This window comes from Chelonia mydas, chromosome 16 (genome assembly GCF_015237465.2).
Source record: "Chelonia mydas isolate rCheMyd1 chromosome 16, rCheMyd1.pri.v2, whole genome shotgun sequence".
Lineage (NCBI taxonomy): Eukaryota > Metazoa > Chordata > Testudines > Cheloniidae > Chelonia > Chelonia mydas.
Window position 1 is genome coordinate 24779971 of NC_057857.1, and position 16076 is coordinate 24796046.

Here is a 16076-nt window from a genome sequence, read left to right on the forward strand (position 1 = left end):
GTATCATGAGGGAGCAGGAAGCACTGGAGGAAATGGCTAAGATCTGAGGCTGCCATGTACACGACTGAACAACAGCAGTTCTGTTAAAGAGAAACTAAATTTTCTTTTGCCCTAAAGGTCCCATACGCTCATCTTGGCACCTGCCTGAAGGGGATCCTTTGGTGAACACTGCCAAGAGCTGGGTGTGGTCTGCCAGGCCCTCAGATGTGGCGATGGATCTTCATGTGGCACAATTAAAGATCTACCATGATATCATCTTAGAGCAGTCCCAACCGCCTCCTTCACCAGTTCATGGAGATTCACGGATTTTCTCTGTGCTATGGCCAAAGGAGACACTGATTAGAATATGCAAAGTTCTATAACTCCACTTGCCATTGAATTAGGAACAAGGTGTCGTGGGCTAAAGTGTGTGGCTGGTGGGGCTGCTCATGTGAGGAGGAGTTCACCACCGTGAGCAAGGGCTGTACAGTCTCATCCTGTACGATCATTTCAGCATCATTCAGGATTCTGTTGTCCTTTTTCCTCTGTACATTTGGTTTAATCAGTGTGGCTGGAACCAGGTGATTTGGCAAGACAGATCTTATCTAGGCTCAGCGGGAACAGCACTTACTGAAACTGCCCAAAGCTTTTAAAGCATGATCATCATTATCATGGCAAAAACCAAAGGGATGTGGCCTTCTTGAGGATCAAGCACCACCTGGATCAATCTTTGGGTAGGTGCTTAAAGTGGACTGTCTGGATAGTCAGATTATGGCCATTACTGGCAATCTTATCATGCCCCAAAAGCTTTTGACACTGACATGATTGTAGGTCGTGTAGTGCATTCCTTGGTGAACACTTCGGAATTTGTTGGTTTTCCATTCTAATAATATGTCCATACCAAGAAAGCCACCAAAACCGAACCAGTGCTGATAGAGGTGATTGCTCGGTTCAGCGTCAAATATCCTCATTTCTGATCTGATCTTGCTACTTAATATGGGGCAGCTGTGATGCGTACTAAAGGGGAAGGTGACCGTCTACACTAATATGCCACCACTGTTACAAAATTGTGATAAATCTTGTACAAAGTATGCTTTGTGGAAAAGTTGTAACCTGCTGAGTACTATTATCGTGTTATAATGTGTACATCAACATTGTATGTGGAGGTATGAAATTGTTCTATATGTTTGTAACTGGGGTCAGGCAGTTCCATGGTGAATGTGCTTTGTCATCAGTCCTTCACATGAATAGCAAATTTTGCTGGCACCTCCTGTGTATGTGTTCTTTGAGGTGTCTTCGGGAATGATATGCACAGACCCAGGTTTGCTGCCTCCCAGCTTCCTTCATGAGTCATCTGCGTAGACTGTGAACTCGTTGGGGTAGGGACCTTCTTGCCAGACAAGGCTCTAAAGCACTCCCACAGCACAGATACATTGGCAGTGACTCATGACAACACTATACAAGTCCAGGCAGTTCTGGGTCACTCCCCAAGTGTCTCAGGTCTTACAAATCTGGCTTCTTTTGCAGGAGGCAGGAGAGGTGTAAGGGGCTCACACTATGGTTCAATTTAATGAAGGTAAGGGATCCTTCTCCCCCTTACACTGTTTACAGTTTTTGTTATTCCTGAAGAGCTAACCTGTGGGCATAGCCTTCTTTCTGAAAATAGCTAGTTCTCACGCACTTGTGTTTAACAGTTTTCAGTTAACTCAGGCAGAGGAGGCTAACTAAAAAACTATAGTGCCAAAATTTCAAGAGTACTGCATGCACTCCATGTAAAAATGAACCACATGTGAAGTTTCTAACTGGGGGTACAAAAAGAAAATGAAACTATAGAAGAGTTATATCTGATCTAAGGCTGAAGAGCCAATCTTGCAATCTTGGGGGCTAACTGTATGCTGATAAGAGACCAGATCGTGATTGGAATCTGGAACCAAAAACTCAGAGAGAGACTACTGAGACCAGCCCTGGGAATTATAGAGTAAGTAGTAGAAGGAACCACGTGGCTACACGTATTGGTCATTATAAGGAAAAAAGACAGAACCCTTCATATATAGAGAGAGACCCCAAAGAACTTCATAAAGGTGTAAAAATGTCCACCAGTTACAAGGGGAGAAATTTGGGGGGATATGGCTGATGCTGACTATTTTTCTACGCTGGATGCGTCAGCGGGTTCTGGCCAGCGCCTTGAGAAGAACAGGGCACATTCCACATCTCCTTTGGGAGTCACTGTTTCTGCAGACTGCACTTGGGTTGTGTTCAGTACCCGAGGTGTTTCATGGGAAAATACAACACATTTTTGATGGTATAGAGCAGGGGTTCTCAAACTGGGGGTGGGGACCCCCTCCGCGGGTCACGAGGTTATTACACGAGCTGTCACCTCCACCCCATTTTTTATGGTGTTAAATATATTAAAAGGTGTTTTGAATGTATGGGGGGGGGTCGCACTCAGAGGCTTGCTATGTGAAAGGGGTCACCAGTACAAAAGTCTGAGAACCCCTGGAATAAAGGGTACTAACGCCACATAGGTGACATCGAGGTCTGGGGAGAAACAGTAGATGAGCATAACAGGAGACTCTGGGCAGCTTTGGAAAGAATCAGACCTGCTAGGCTAAAGCTAAACAAACAAAACTGTAAATTTCATGTAAAGGAAATAGTCTACCTGGGAGAAAAGTTAAACCAGCAAGGTGTACAGGCAAATTACAGTAGGGTTGAGGCCAATATCAACATGCTGCCCCTAACAGACAAGGAACGGTGCAAAGATTCCTTGGAATAGTGAACTATGAAGGGAAATTTGTGCCTAATGTAGCTGCCTGAACCAGCAACCTGAGAGCACTGTTGTGTAAAGACACACAATGGACATGGGATACAAATTCTAGTAAAGAGTTTGAGAAACAAAATGTTAATGAAAGAAGCCCCAGTACTGAGGTTCTATGACTGTAAGCCCAAAACTAGGTTGTCCATGGATGCCCCCAAGGAGGTTACTGGCTCAGTGTTCTTACAACAGTTTGTGCATCAGAGGTACTGACACAAACTGCGTGTCAGTGTACTCATACAGACAAGGAAGCTTTGGCCTTAGTGCATAGAAGTAAAAAGTTTCATGTCTTTATTTATGGGAGGACAGCGTTAGCTGAAACTGCCCATCAACCACCTATTACTATTGCCAAAAGGGGCCTGGCAAACACCACTCAAAAATACAGAGATTATTTTTTTCAGTTACAAATGTATGATTTGCAAAACAAATCCAGCCCTGGGGGAGCTTGGGTAGGGGCACAAACACTCTCTAGAGAACTTGACAAAAGTGCAGTGAAGCAAAGTCCAGAGCATGTCAATATGATAAAATAACCTGTCTGGTCTCAGATGATTTTGTTCAATATCTTTGTTCAATATCAGTTTTGTTCAATATCTTCATTAATGATCTGGAGGATGGTGTGGACTGCACCCTCAGCAAGTTTGCAGATGACACTAAATTGGGAGGAGAGGTAGATACGCTGGAGGGTAGGGATAGGATACAGAGGGACCTAGACAAATTGGAGGATTGGGCCAAAAGAAATCTGATGAGGTTCAACAAGGACAAGTGCAGAGTCCTGCACTTAGGACGGAAGAATCCCATGCACCGCTACAGACTAGGGACCGAATGGCTCAGCAGCAGTTCTGCAGAAAAGGACCTAGGGGTTACAGTGGACGAGAAACTGGATATGAGTCAACAGTATGCCCTTGTTGCCAAGAAGGCTAAAGTCATTTTGGGCTGAATAAGTAGGAGCATTGCCAGCAGATTGAGGGACGTGATCGTTCCCCTCTATTCGGCATTGGTGAGGCCTCATCTGGAGTACTGTGTCCAGTTTTGGGCCCCACACTACAAGGAGGATGTGTAAAAATTGGAAAGAGTCCAGCGGAGGTCAACAAAAATGATTAGGGGGCTGGAGCACATGACTTATGGGTAGAGGCTGAGGGAACTGGGATTATTTAGTCTGCAGCAGAGAAGAATGAGGGGGGATTTGATAGCTACTTTCAACTACCTGAAAAGGGGTTCCAAAGAGGATGGATCTAGATTGTTCTCAGTGGTAGCAGGTGACAGAACAAAGAGTAATGGTCTCAAGTTGCAGTAGGGGAGGTTTAGGTTGGATATTCGGAAAAGCTTTTTCACTAGGAGGATAGTGAAGCACTGGAATGGGTTACTAGGGAGGTGGTGGAATCTCCTTCCTTAGAGGTTTTTAAGGGCAGGCTTGATAAAGCCTGGGCTGGGATGATTTAGTTGAGGATTGGTCCTGCTTTGAGCAGGGGGTTGGACTAGATGACCTCCTGAGGTCCCTTCCAGCCCTGATATTCTATGATTCTATGATAAGATTGATCAGTAGTTAGAAGAAATAATCATGTATTAGGTATTTAAGTAAGTAGGGCTCAAACACAAGGCCTACATGCTGAGGCTTGTAAAATTTTAGCTTAGCCATACTAGGCCAGAGAGATAAGAAATGCTTGACATAAGTAAGTGACTGAAGAATAACCCGATGCCCTAAGATTACAGGAAAAGAGTACCAATGGGTGATATTGCAAAAAATTAACAGTAAAAGTAATTTTTTGCTTTTAAGATACCTGGTAATCACATTTTTCTAACACATGCCCTAACCGCAGAGCGCACGATGTGCAGAAATGCTAATGAGGTACAGTCAGAATTACAATACAGAAAAGGGTGCCTAGATTAGGAAAACTGAGCTCCCTAAGGGAAACTCCAGCAGGAACAATCCCTCTGTTGATAATCAATCCATGAGACACCCATCAGACCCTAACACTATTGTTCAGGATGTGAGTATAACTATATTTGTAACTTGTGCATGGGTCTGTATATAATTTCTATATGCTTGGGTAATCATAAATTTCATTATAACTTAATAAAACTTGTAAAACAGACTACACCTTGTATTTGTGAATGTCTGTGTGGTCACTACCCTTGGTCTTTGTGTTTCTAGAGACTCTAACTCTAAAACAAGTAGCAGGGGTAACTTTCACTCTGTTAAGCTTGAAACTGTAGCCACCAGAGCCAAACTTGTAGTGGTCGAATACCACATTACAAAATTTACTTTAAATAAAATAAAAGGCGACAGAACCATACCTTTAAATGGGCTAGCTTCTCGCACAGGATGTCTGGGGAATGGGCCCTGGAGAAGCCCATGGTCTATTAGGCAGAGACAGTTGGAGCAAGTCACTGAACAGAGGATCTCTGTCAAGCACTTTGGGCCAGGAGTGATTCCTGGACACCACAAGCAGAGCCCTAAGCTCATGGTGGGACAGTGGAGAGATCATGCTGTAGCTTTGTGAATCAATCTGAATTTGTGTGTGAGATGCAGCAGGTCTCCAGCCTGCTCACTGGTAAGCACACATACAAACAGAGCCCCTGCTCTCCTTACCCCGCCGGCTTGAGGAGGCTACTTGCTCATACAGGCACTCTGGGCCTGACCCAAGGCCCTTGGGACCAGCCCCGTGAGTGAGGAGATGTGTCCGAGGCACCCAACCACACCAGCATAAAAGAGGGTTTCCTGCTCCCCAGCCAGACATGGCTGGTCTGGGGCTATGAGACCTGCTGAGGGGGAGGCTGGCTGCTCTCCCCATCTGTGCTTCACACTCCTGGGTCACTACACAAACTAAAAACTATTTCCCCATGCTAATTTTTCCCCCTACTGTTACCCACATCTTCTTGTCAACTGTTTGAAATGGGCCATCCTGATTATCACTACAAAAGTTTTTTTTCTCCTGCTGATAATAGCCCACCTTAATTGATTTGTGTCATTAGAGTTGGTACGGCAAACCCCATCTTTTCATGTTCTCTGTATATATATATATATCTTCCTACTGTATTTTTCACTCCATGCATCTGATGAAGTGGGTTTTAGCCCACGAAAGCTTATGCCCAAATAAATTTGTTAGTCTCTAAGGTGCCACAAGTACTCCCATTCTTTTTGTGGATACAGACTAACATGGCTACCGCTCTGAAATCTGACTCCTGTCAGAGTCCCCCAAGCTTTGCAGGTGACAAGGTGAACATGCCTGTAACTCCAGAGTGCTGAGTCCAGGCTCCCTGCTAGTCACAGAGGTCCTCAGTCATTCAGGGACAAATACTGAGTCTTCACCAAACCCAGGCGGTTCTCTGGGGGGCTGCAGTAGAAGGATCCTTCCAGGCTCCAGAGCGACAGAGCAGCTGCTCCATCCCCACTGCTGCAGCCTCCAGGTTTCCTGTGCGGGGTGCCACACCACATACTCCAGCTGCATGCGCAGCATTACCAACCTCACCCCAAGCGTGCCCGAAGCAGTCACTGCAGATCCGGGAGCCCGCACACAATTGTGCCCATGGTACCACCAGCCCTCGCATGCTGCACCACAGACAACATCAGGGAATGAAGGCACTCGGTGCAGCATTAGGGGAGATGCCAGGTCCTGTGGTTTCCTCATGCTGCACTGAGTGACTTCACGCCCCATTCCCTTGCAGCCATATCTGTGGTGACGTCTCCCATCTCCACATCACCCATCTCAAGAGATTCCTTTCTGGCACATTGAAAAGGCTGTCGATGGAGAACTACAGACTGGTTTAGCTAACTCTGAAGCGTTCCTTAGAGGTTAGTGCTGTGGGACATTAGTTCTGGATGACTAATTATTTGGTCTAAAAACAGGTCTTTTGTCTCTTGGGCTATAAAGACAACATGACCACTTTCTGTACTTTTGACCCCAGGGAAAGAAAAGCTAGAGATAATAGAATTAAACCCTCATTTCACTTGAGATAATATTTGTGTAAGCTCCCTTAGTAAAACGCCATGTTCACTGCCAAGTCTGCAGGTTATCGCTTCCACGGCCGAGTGTTTGGAGACGGAGCTTAGAGGTGGGGGGGATTTGGGGAAAGCTCAGAGATTATAAGAGCTGTAAGGGTAGAACTTTTTTCCTACTCAGCCTGATGTTTCCTTCAAGATTTGAGCTCAGACAAAATAACGGGTAGGATATTTTTTATTGTCCCAACACAGAAACATTATATAAGGTTTCAAGGCCACACAGATTTCCCCTCTTTTAGCCCAGGTCTCTGAAGACTTTGCAAGGGGAAAAATCAACACACACAAGTGTGATTCCAATTGTGTCACTCTTTTAGAGGCTTATGTTAAAATTATAAGTATCATGAAGCAAGAGTGTGAGTCCTTCCCATCAAACCTCAGAGCTTTTCTTCACTACAAGGAAACGACACCTACAATGATAAAGCTCCTTGGCAAAGCGTGGGCTTGCAAGCAATCTCATTCCACTTCAGGGGAGAAATGAGCGCTCCCTCTCTCCCACCGTCCCTCTTACTGCTGTAGTTCTGTTGTGTTTGGATCCCCAATTGGACCCACATAACCAAGATCAGACTCTTCCATATCCCAGGAGTCAGTCCTTTTATATCCATCTTGCTTCCCCATCATGCATTGCTCTTTAAAGTAGTATTACCTTTTAAATTAAAGAGCACAGTCTACGTGACATGCAAGCAAACACACAACTTTACAGCCTCTTTTTGCCAGGTAAGAGAAAGTCACTTTGTGTGTTTCACAGAGACAGAAAATAAAGTGAGAGTACTGAGCAGGTGCTGGCATTTGATGGTATAGGTCTATTAAATAAACAAATTAATAATACTGAATTGGGACAGACGGCAGAAAAAATATGGCTCCTCCAAGAGAGTGGCTTCTAGGAACCTAGTAACAAAAAATGTCAGCACAGGTTCAGGACTCTCAGCTCTTATACTTTTTGGAACAATGATCAAGTTGTAAAAGGGAATTAAACTCCCTGGTCCCTGCAGCTTCAATGCTTTCCCTCCTCTGCCTGTTCTCTACAGGGGTCTGCACCATTTTTCAATAAATACCTTACAGCCCGGTGATCTCCTCAGCCCACAGCTTGAAGCCCTGTGTTCAGCTGCTCCCTCCGTGCAAGAATTACACAGATAAATCACTGGAGCCGCGTGTCTCAAAGTGCGGGGCTGGCCTTCGTGGGCAGGCTCCACTCTCTTCTAGGGCAGGCTGGAGCCAGCCAAAGGGAAAATGAGAGGGCAAGAAGACTTGCCCTGGTTTGTGCCAATATTGAATAGTCAGTCAATAGAGGAGATCGCAGTCCCCATGTGATGCTACAGCAGAGACACAACACAGCACACAGGCGATGCTTAAATAAGACGTATGCAGTAAATGGATCCTCCATCACGGAACCCAAAGTCACAATGAACTTGCGAAAATGAACCATGCCAGGCTGCCCATCCACATAATTCAAATAAGTCTGTCTAGCACATACCCAGTGTAAAGCTGGTTTCTGGAATCTTGTAGACAGGTGCCTCCAGGAACCGTGCATTTGCAGCTACATTTTGTTTATTGCTTAGCATTACAAGTCTGTCTTTTCCTTCTACTTTCCTTTCTCTTCATGCTAGAAGGTCATATCATCAGCTGGTGTTAACTGGTGTAGCTCCATTGACTTCCATGGAGCTAGGCTGATTTACCCCAGCTGAGGACTGGCTCTGTAGAGCGTCACTCAGCATACTAGAGAGGGCCCGTTTGGCTCATGACTCTTGTAGAGCGTTACTGAATCAGAGCCGACACTTGGTTAATTAGGGGCTGGAGCCTTTGCCAGAAACACTTATGGGTTTGGGATTAAAACTTGTCTGAGAAAGTTGAGCTGCAAATTCAAGAGGGAAAAGGAAATGACCAGGGACATTATGAGAATTTGGAGAAAGTGATTCAAGAAGACAAGACCGTTAGGACTAAATGGAGGGATACTGGAATACAGTGAAGTGAAGAATAGTAGGGACTGGAATATCCTGAAGGAATGACTTAAGGCAGTGGGTCCCAAATTTTTTCCACTAAGGACTCCTTTGGCCTCTGGTTAAATTTCCTGGGCTCTCTTCATTTTTTATATGTATGTTTCATGTTCTTATTATTCTATTAGTTACATTTGTTTATTATTAACATATTTTTGTAATTAAAATAAGACTCAAAGGAACCACAAGTAAACTGTCTGCAATTATTACAAGTTATTTATTTATTACAACCATTAAACTGTGTATCAACGTGAGATCACCTTTGTCAGTCTGACTTCTCACGCACTGTGCGTCTGAGGTCACGCTGTCCAAAGGATACTCCTCTGAGAACAAAATGGCATCCTCCATGCAGCAGAAGTACCCACTTCAGCATTCTGGATCTAGGGATGGACTCCCATATAACGCACGGCAGACTCCCAGAGGTTCGGGGACCCCACTTTGGGAACCACTGGTAAAAGGAGTAATTAGGCTCCTGGATTGGTGGTGGCCAGTTCAGACATTTTTCTGCCAAAACCCAAGATGACACCAAGTACAGAAGAGTGAGATTTAACTCCTGGCTCATCCAGGATCTGGAACAAGGGTCTAAAAGTGGCCAGGAATTAATCTTCATTAATTTCAGAGGAGACAGCCATTCACAAACTAAAACATCATATGCATAGTATATATAGAGAGAGCTCTCTGGCTGCAGAGCCTCCTCTCCCCCACTTTATAGAGTCAATGTTATTAGCGGACTGTGTGCTCCAAGACACATCAGTGGTGATATGATGGCATATGCATAGTAGTGCACCCCTCCAGAGGTCCAGCAGAAAGCCTGTGGCTGTGGTCCAGTCTGTGTTTCCCAAAGAGGCACTGGAACTGCACTAGTTAGGGGGCCAGAGTTGAGAGGGGCAACCAAGTGTGGCAAGGATGTGTCCAGCACTTGGCTGGCTCAGGATGAAGAGAGGTGGTTGTATTCTTTGGTTGCAGATTTGTTTCTCTGTAGCTCCAGGCAGACACAGCTTGTGTTTCCCTCTGTGTGTACCAGTCAAGCCCAGGCAGTTTCTGCTTATACATTCATGGGATTTATATCTGATTTACTCTTAATTCTGGTTTTATTCATTATTTATTGCTTTTAAATACGACTCTGGGTACACAGATCCATAGGCTTGTGTGTTTCCTTTTAGTACTGGATTTGGAATGTATTACAGGCATAGCTTGGGCCTGGCCCAGATGATTAGAACTAGCTGGCTGTAGAGGAGGAGGCCTGTTTGCCCTGGCAATAAGGAGTCAAGCCATAAGCAGTCAAGCGCTATGTTCTTGTAGTACCAGTTACGGCATGGTAGCATTAGGCTCCCACACTTCATTCCCCTCACTCTTTGCCACAGGGCTCGTGAACAGTGGCTTGTAAGATCCTCACAGTAATATCACAACACCACTCATCTCTTTTCAGACATCAGCTCAGTAGGCCAAATAAATTCTAAGTGGGTGCACTCAATTCTGAGACACTCTCCAATCTCCTGGTCCACTCCTGGCACACAGGCCCAGCTCTGTGCTGTCACAAATACAGACACTACATAGAAGAGTCACCATAAATTGGGACAGTGGAAGTTCATAAACGAATAGATTTTAAGGCCAGAAAGGACCACTGTGATCACCTAGTCCGCACTCCTATATAAGAGAGAATGTACAGTAGGTAGGATTTTATGCCAATGGGTGCATTAGAGACAAATTGAGTAATGGGCTTAAATTAAACAAGGAACATGTAGGAAGAACATCAGAAAAAAAATCTCTAGTAGTGAGGTCTGTTAGACTCTGCAATGGTCTCCCAAAAAAGTGTTAGAAGCCCCAACACTTGAGACACTTAAATCTGAACTGGACAAGCCACTGGGAAATAAGTTGTATGGAACAATCCAACATCATTCCCAGGGCACAAACTAATTGGTCTTTTCCATCCAGAATTTCCAGAATTCTAGAAGTAACCAAAACTGCCAAGCTCCCTCTTGTGGATATTTATAGACAAGCTCAATCTTTTCTGCTGTCAGTTAGCTCCACAATGGGACTGTTGCCACATGAACATGGCTTTTCACCCTTTACATGGCAACCAGCTTTCCTTGGCTTAGGAGAAAACTAATGACAATGTGCCAGGAGAGAATTTGTGGCCATTTTCACCATGAAAACCATATTTTTTTTGGTTTGGTAATAAAATGACAATACAAACCTGCCGCATGAAAAATGAAAAAAGAAATTGAGCTGAGGATAAAAATATTAAATGTTGTTTGCAAATATGCAAAAAGCTAATTTCTTTGCCAGATTTATCAGTGCAGGCAAATCTGAGCTCTGTTTACAGCCCCAAAGGCGATAAACTAGAAGAAATCAGGAGGGCTAGAACTCAGCCCTGGAAAAGAAGGGCTCCTAATTGAAATGCTGACAAATGGTGGCATTATATTATCCTACAGAACAAGGGATGACGTTATTCACTAGGAAGGGAAACAAACTGCATCCGATGAAGTGAGCTGTAGCTCACGAAAGCTTATGCTCAAATAAACTGGTTCGTCTCTAAGGTGCCACAAGTACTCCTTTTCTTTTTGCGAATACAGACTAACACGCCTGTTACTCTGAAACCATCTCTAACTCTCTTAAAGGTGCTACAAAGGGAAAAACAATAGTGTGGTGGGTAAAGGTCTCCTTAGAGACATACAAAGGCGGTCTGGAATTTGTGTGGGTTATTTAAAAAAAAATTAATAGTTTGGTTTTTAAATTTGAAACCTCAGTTGTGATCTATGCTGTTTGCACAAGAGGATTTTCTGGATGACAAAGATATGACAAGCTACAAGAGACCAAAATCTGAACAAATGAGAGGGGAGGGGATTTTTAGACAGAGTCACCAGTGCTTGTCTGGTTGGTTCAGACTTCTTATGGGACTCTCTAAACACAAATTTGCATCAATTTAGTTAAATTGGTTTAGATAAACTTGTTCACACAAGGGTTTGCACCCACTTAGTTTTGTTTCAGAATAGCTTATTTTGGTTTAGCTTAAACATGTTTCTAATCAACTTAAGCAAAACCAAAATTAGTGGTTTAAACTGAAATAAATGTGTCCACCCTGCCTTTGGCACTGGTTTGACTGAATCAGTTGAAAATCACACTGTTAATTAACCCAGTGCTATTCTACAGTGTAGCTGAGCCCTTACACATCTCCTGACAAACACTGGGGAGAGACGCTCTAACACCTTGACCTAAACTGTGAGCAGAGACTGCTCCCAGGAGTTCCCATCCTCTGCTCAGCTGTGGAGCCCTCCAGCAAAACCAGGAAAGACAGGAGTCGATATTCCAGATATTTTTAACATGGAAAACAAGAAAGAATTTTAAAAAATCTCCCTGGCCTTCTTTATCCATCATAAAGCAACAACAAAGGACACAAACACCATTTTCTTTTCCTTTGCAGGTCACCTGGCTTTAACAGACAAACTGCTTCTGATGGATCCCATACTGGGACCAACTGCAAGCCATGCCATCTGCTGAGTTTGTGTCTGTGAAGCATAAATAGAGAGACAGTCCATAAAATGTGGAATCACAGGCGGTGGCCTCAGGGGCATTATGGTGCATTATATGTGTGAGGTCAGAGTGCTGCTCTACAAGATATATGTAGTTACAGGAACAAGAGCTTCCAGGCTTTCTGACTAAGTCATTATTTATTGTTTGCGTTGTTAGCTCTGTTGTGCATGATCACACAGCAGGGGTAATACAGTAACCAGAGAGAAAGCTTCTGCAGTATGCTCTGGAACTCCCTTCACTTACCATGATACAGTGAATGTTTGCTGTTATAGCCAGGGTGTGTAAGGGCATTTAAATTGCTGCTTACTAGTGACCCACTAATACCTTCTGGAAAAGAGTGAAAAACATTCCATTTAGGGATAACTTTTTGTTTTCCATAATACTTTCTTCATGTCTCTTCCTTATCACTAGAGTCATTTGCCTGAGAGCAAGATCTCTGAGGAGAGTGCTACTGTTAAATGACCTGGCAAATCATTCAGGAAGCAGAGGACTTCCAATAGTTTTGGTCACCACAGTTAGACTGATCATTTTCAGTAACAGAAAAGAAAAAGCACCAAACATTTTCCCTTGGCTGAAAAAATTTCAGGGTGCCATTCATCCAGCTTTGGACTGGAGACACTGGAGGGATTTTTTTTAATGAAAATATTTTTCAAAACCAAGATCATTGTTCCTTCAGCATCACTAACTCATTTTAGTTAGTTCTTAGCTCAGAATGGAGGTGATTATGCTGCCACTGGGATTTTGGCTTCAGGTGAGGAAAAAGGCAGGTGAATTCCTACAGAAGATAGATCTGGTTCTTCTTAGGAATAATAATTTTTTAGAAGTGGTAGGAAAAGTCTTTCTCCTGAAATTTCAGAATTTCTAATACTGGTCCTAACACACAGATGTCTGGAAATGAAAATAAAATTAAAGCCAAGGGGATTTTTTTTCCAACATCAAAAAGCCATTGGTTTGGGTATGTTTCAAATGTTGGGTGACACTATGGGGTGGGTGTTGTTATACCTGAGCCAGGTGCTGCCTCCCTGTTTAGCATTTGCTTTCAATACTGAGTGGGTGTATTTCCTGATGGATGAGTTCATAGTAAGACATTGTTCCATTCTACCTCTTTTTGACATTGATCTGATGGAGAGAGAGGCAATGAGGGAGGGAGTGAAGTCTGAGTGGGATGCTGAGTGGCTTAACAATATGCACAGCCTGACTTAAAATTAAGCCTGGACAAACTTCCAGCTCTGACCCCTTTGAAGATCAATAGAGAACAAAAATCCATTCCACACGGCTTGGGTCCTAATTATTAGCAGTCTCCAGGCACTGGGAGGAAGTGCTGACCAGCTGACCATTTGCAGCCCTAATTATGTACTAGACATACTTGACAATCTTGAAGTTTATGAAATAACAACCAACAACAAAATCTGCTGCCCACTTGGTTAGTTACAAAGAGGTTCCCAGAGCCTTTTGGTCTGTAAGGAATTCTTTACATCAGGGGCTCATAACAATATTGCTCCTTTGGCTTTTGAACTACAAACTATGGATTAGAAGCAGCTGCAATTAATTATTAATTAAGCCATCTTGTGGGGATTTCATCCAGGAGCCGAAATACGCTTTAGATAACAACTTCTGCATACATTCTGGTAGCTGGATTTGGAGCCTGCTGCTAAGCACCACTTGGTCTTTCACACGCTCTTTGAATTGGTCTCATACCTGCCCTTTCTGAAGCTGGCTCTAATAGTCAGGCTGGGCAATATGGTTCTGTTTAATAACTTCACACGTATAAATAGCACTGTCCGAAAGGCAGAGCAGCACCGAACAACAGACACAGATAGATTCCGCATGTTGAAGGGTGTCACTTTTACTAGGGAAATCAGTACCACATTTCCCTTCTTATCTTGAAAGCAACAGGAGGACAAATTACATTAGCATGGATCTCTCTTTTGGCTCCTCAGACTGACATATTCCTTGCAGAAGAACAGGCTGCAGGTTTTTAAACCTTTGCCCTTCTAAGGCCTCAGCAGCTCTCAGGTAGGAGAATTGTGTGTGTCCCTGGCTGGGACAGTCTTTGGCCCTTCTTGTGAGGGAAGCAGTGGCTGCATGTGTACTGGGGAAATAGCTCTGGGCCATGTTTGATGGGGAGAGAGAACCATTAGTCCTGGCTGGCTCTGGGATTGACACATGCTTAGTCTTGTGGCCAACAATTGGTGAAACTCACCGGTTTGGAGGGGCTGATCTGAAACCATGAGAACAAACTGTCTGCTCTGTGTTTCTCAGTCCGGCCTGGTTTCTGTTGCATAAGAACAGCTCTCCTCAGAAGCCCAGATAGAAGCAGGCAGCTCCTGGAAAAACAACAACTTCAAACTACTTGCATTGTTCTGGGTTCAAGCTGAGGTTGGTTATTTATCTGCTCCAAGCTGCTGCCCACAGAATCAGTCCAATTAAAAAGGGACTTTTTCACATGATACTGACTTGTTGTTAATCATTTTCCAGAGGCTGTGGAAAGTGGGAATAAAGCCCTTGGTCCCATTTTGCCAATGAAGGGATGACATGGACATTTCTACAGGACCTGCTGATCAAGGTTTGATTCCTTCCCGAGGAAATGCATCCTCAGAGACACACACTGGGCTCCTTTCAAACAAAGCTGCACAAGAAGAAGGACAGGCCCCTGAGCATAAACTGCCCTCACTGTATTACAAGAAAATGCAGTGCGCTCCCAAGGCTAACCCCTGTCTCCTTCCTCACTATTTCTTTTGTTGTATATCTGTTACTGCAGGGGTCGGGGGGGGGGCGGTGGGGAGGAAGGCCTTTAAAAGTGACAGGTTCAAGCTTCTGCAAACTATTGACTAATGGCTTTGGCTCACTGGAGAAAGGGGGGGGGGTGAAAGCCCTTGGTTAAATGGGGTACAATGCAATGTTTAGATGTCTAAGAACCAATTTTTTTAAAATGGTTTTACAGCAAGAGTTTTGCTTTGCCTGGCTCAGATTAGAACAAACCAATTTAATTTGCCAGAGTGTCCTACAGACACTCAAAGTTTTAGAGAGAAAGAAAGGGAAAGTAGTTTATTTCCAAGACAAAATTGTTTCTTTGGTGCTTTGAGTGGGTGGGGGGTTTGGTTTGTTTGGTTGGTTTTGTTTTGTTTTTTTGGTCTGGCAGTTTACAGTTTTTTCAAAGCACTTCAAGGAAATCTATGGGCCTTGAATTGATTGAAACTCCTAATTTAAACTAATTAGATTTAGCTTCTCCAAACCCAAAGCAGCTCAGAAAAACAGTGAGCCTACAGGCATGTGGTAAGACCCCGAAGCATTGCTCCTGGGAGAGGAAGGAGCAATGGCTCAGCACACACAAAGTGTTTAGGCTATCTGAATCCACACCCACTGCTTCAGGTCCCCAGGGCTACAGGTGAAGAGATGGAGGAGTTAGATTAAAAACCAAGGGTGTTAACATGATTTATAGTTAGGCAAGGCCATTCCTGTGGAGTAAGAGCTGAGAAGAGGCAGCAGATTATTAACCTGCTAAAGGCCAATTTTTATTTTAGGATGAAAAAAATCTCAAAGTGCAAATAAAACCACGAGAGTTAACAAAAATAGAGACACCCCCCTTTGCAATGAGAACAAGAGCAGGGCTTGAGTGAAACTGTAATGAAACAATCTTTGGGCATTAAACTGATCCTTAATCTAAAATATAATCCTCAGAACAATGAACAAGAAGTATAAATACTTCCACTTTGCTTTCCACTGATACCTTTGATCCAAAGAGCTCAAACCTCTGTAC

The 16076-nt window shown here is 43.8% G+C and overlaps 1 long non-coding RNA gene across 2 annotated transcripts in view; it reads right to left on the reverse strand.

The window, feature by feature from the left end:
- Positions 1 to 16076, reverse strand: part of LOC114019749 — a 218544-nt gene that overhangs the window by 87710 nt on the left and 114758 nt on the right. Inside the window, exons 4-5 of one of the 2 annotated variants that reach the window (XR_003564748.3) lie at positions 14520 to 14643; positions 9024 to 12291 (exon numbers count right to left, since the gene is read on the reverse strand). This is a non-coding gene — a long non-coding RNA (uncharacterized LOC114019749). Of the gene's footprint in view, positions 1 to 9023; positions 12292 to 14519; positions 14644 to 16076 lie in introns of those variants that run through there. The other variant, XR_006286183.1, reaches the window with a different exon arrangement.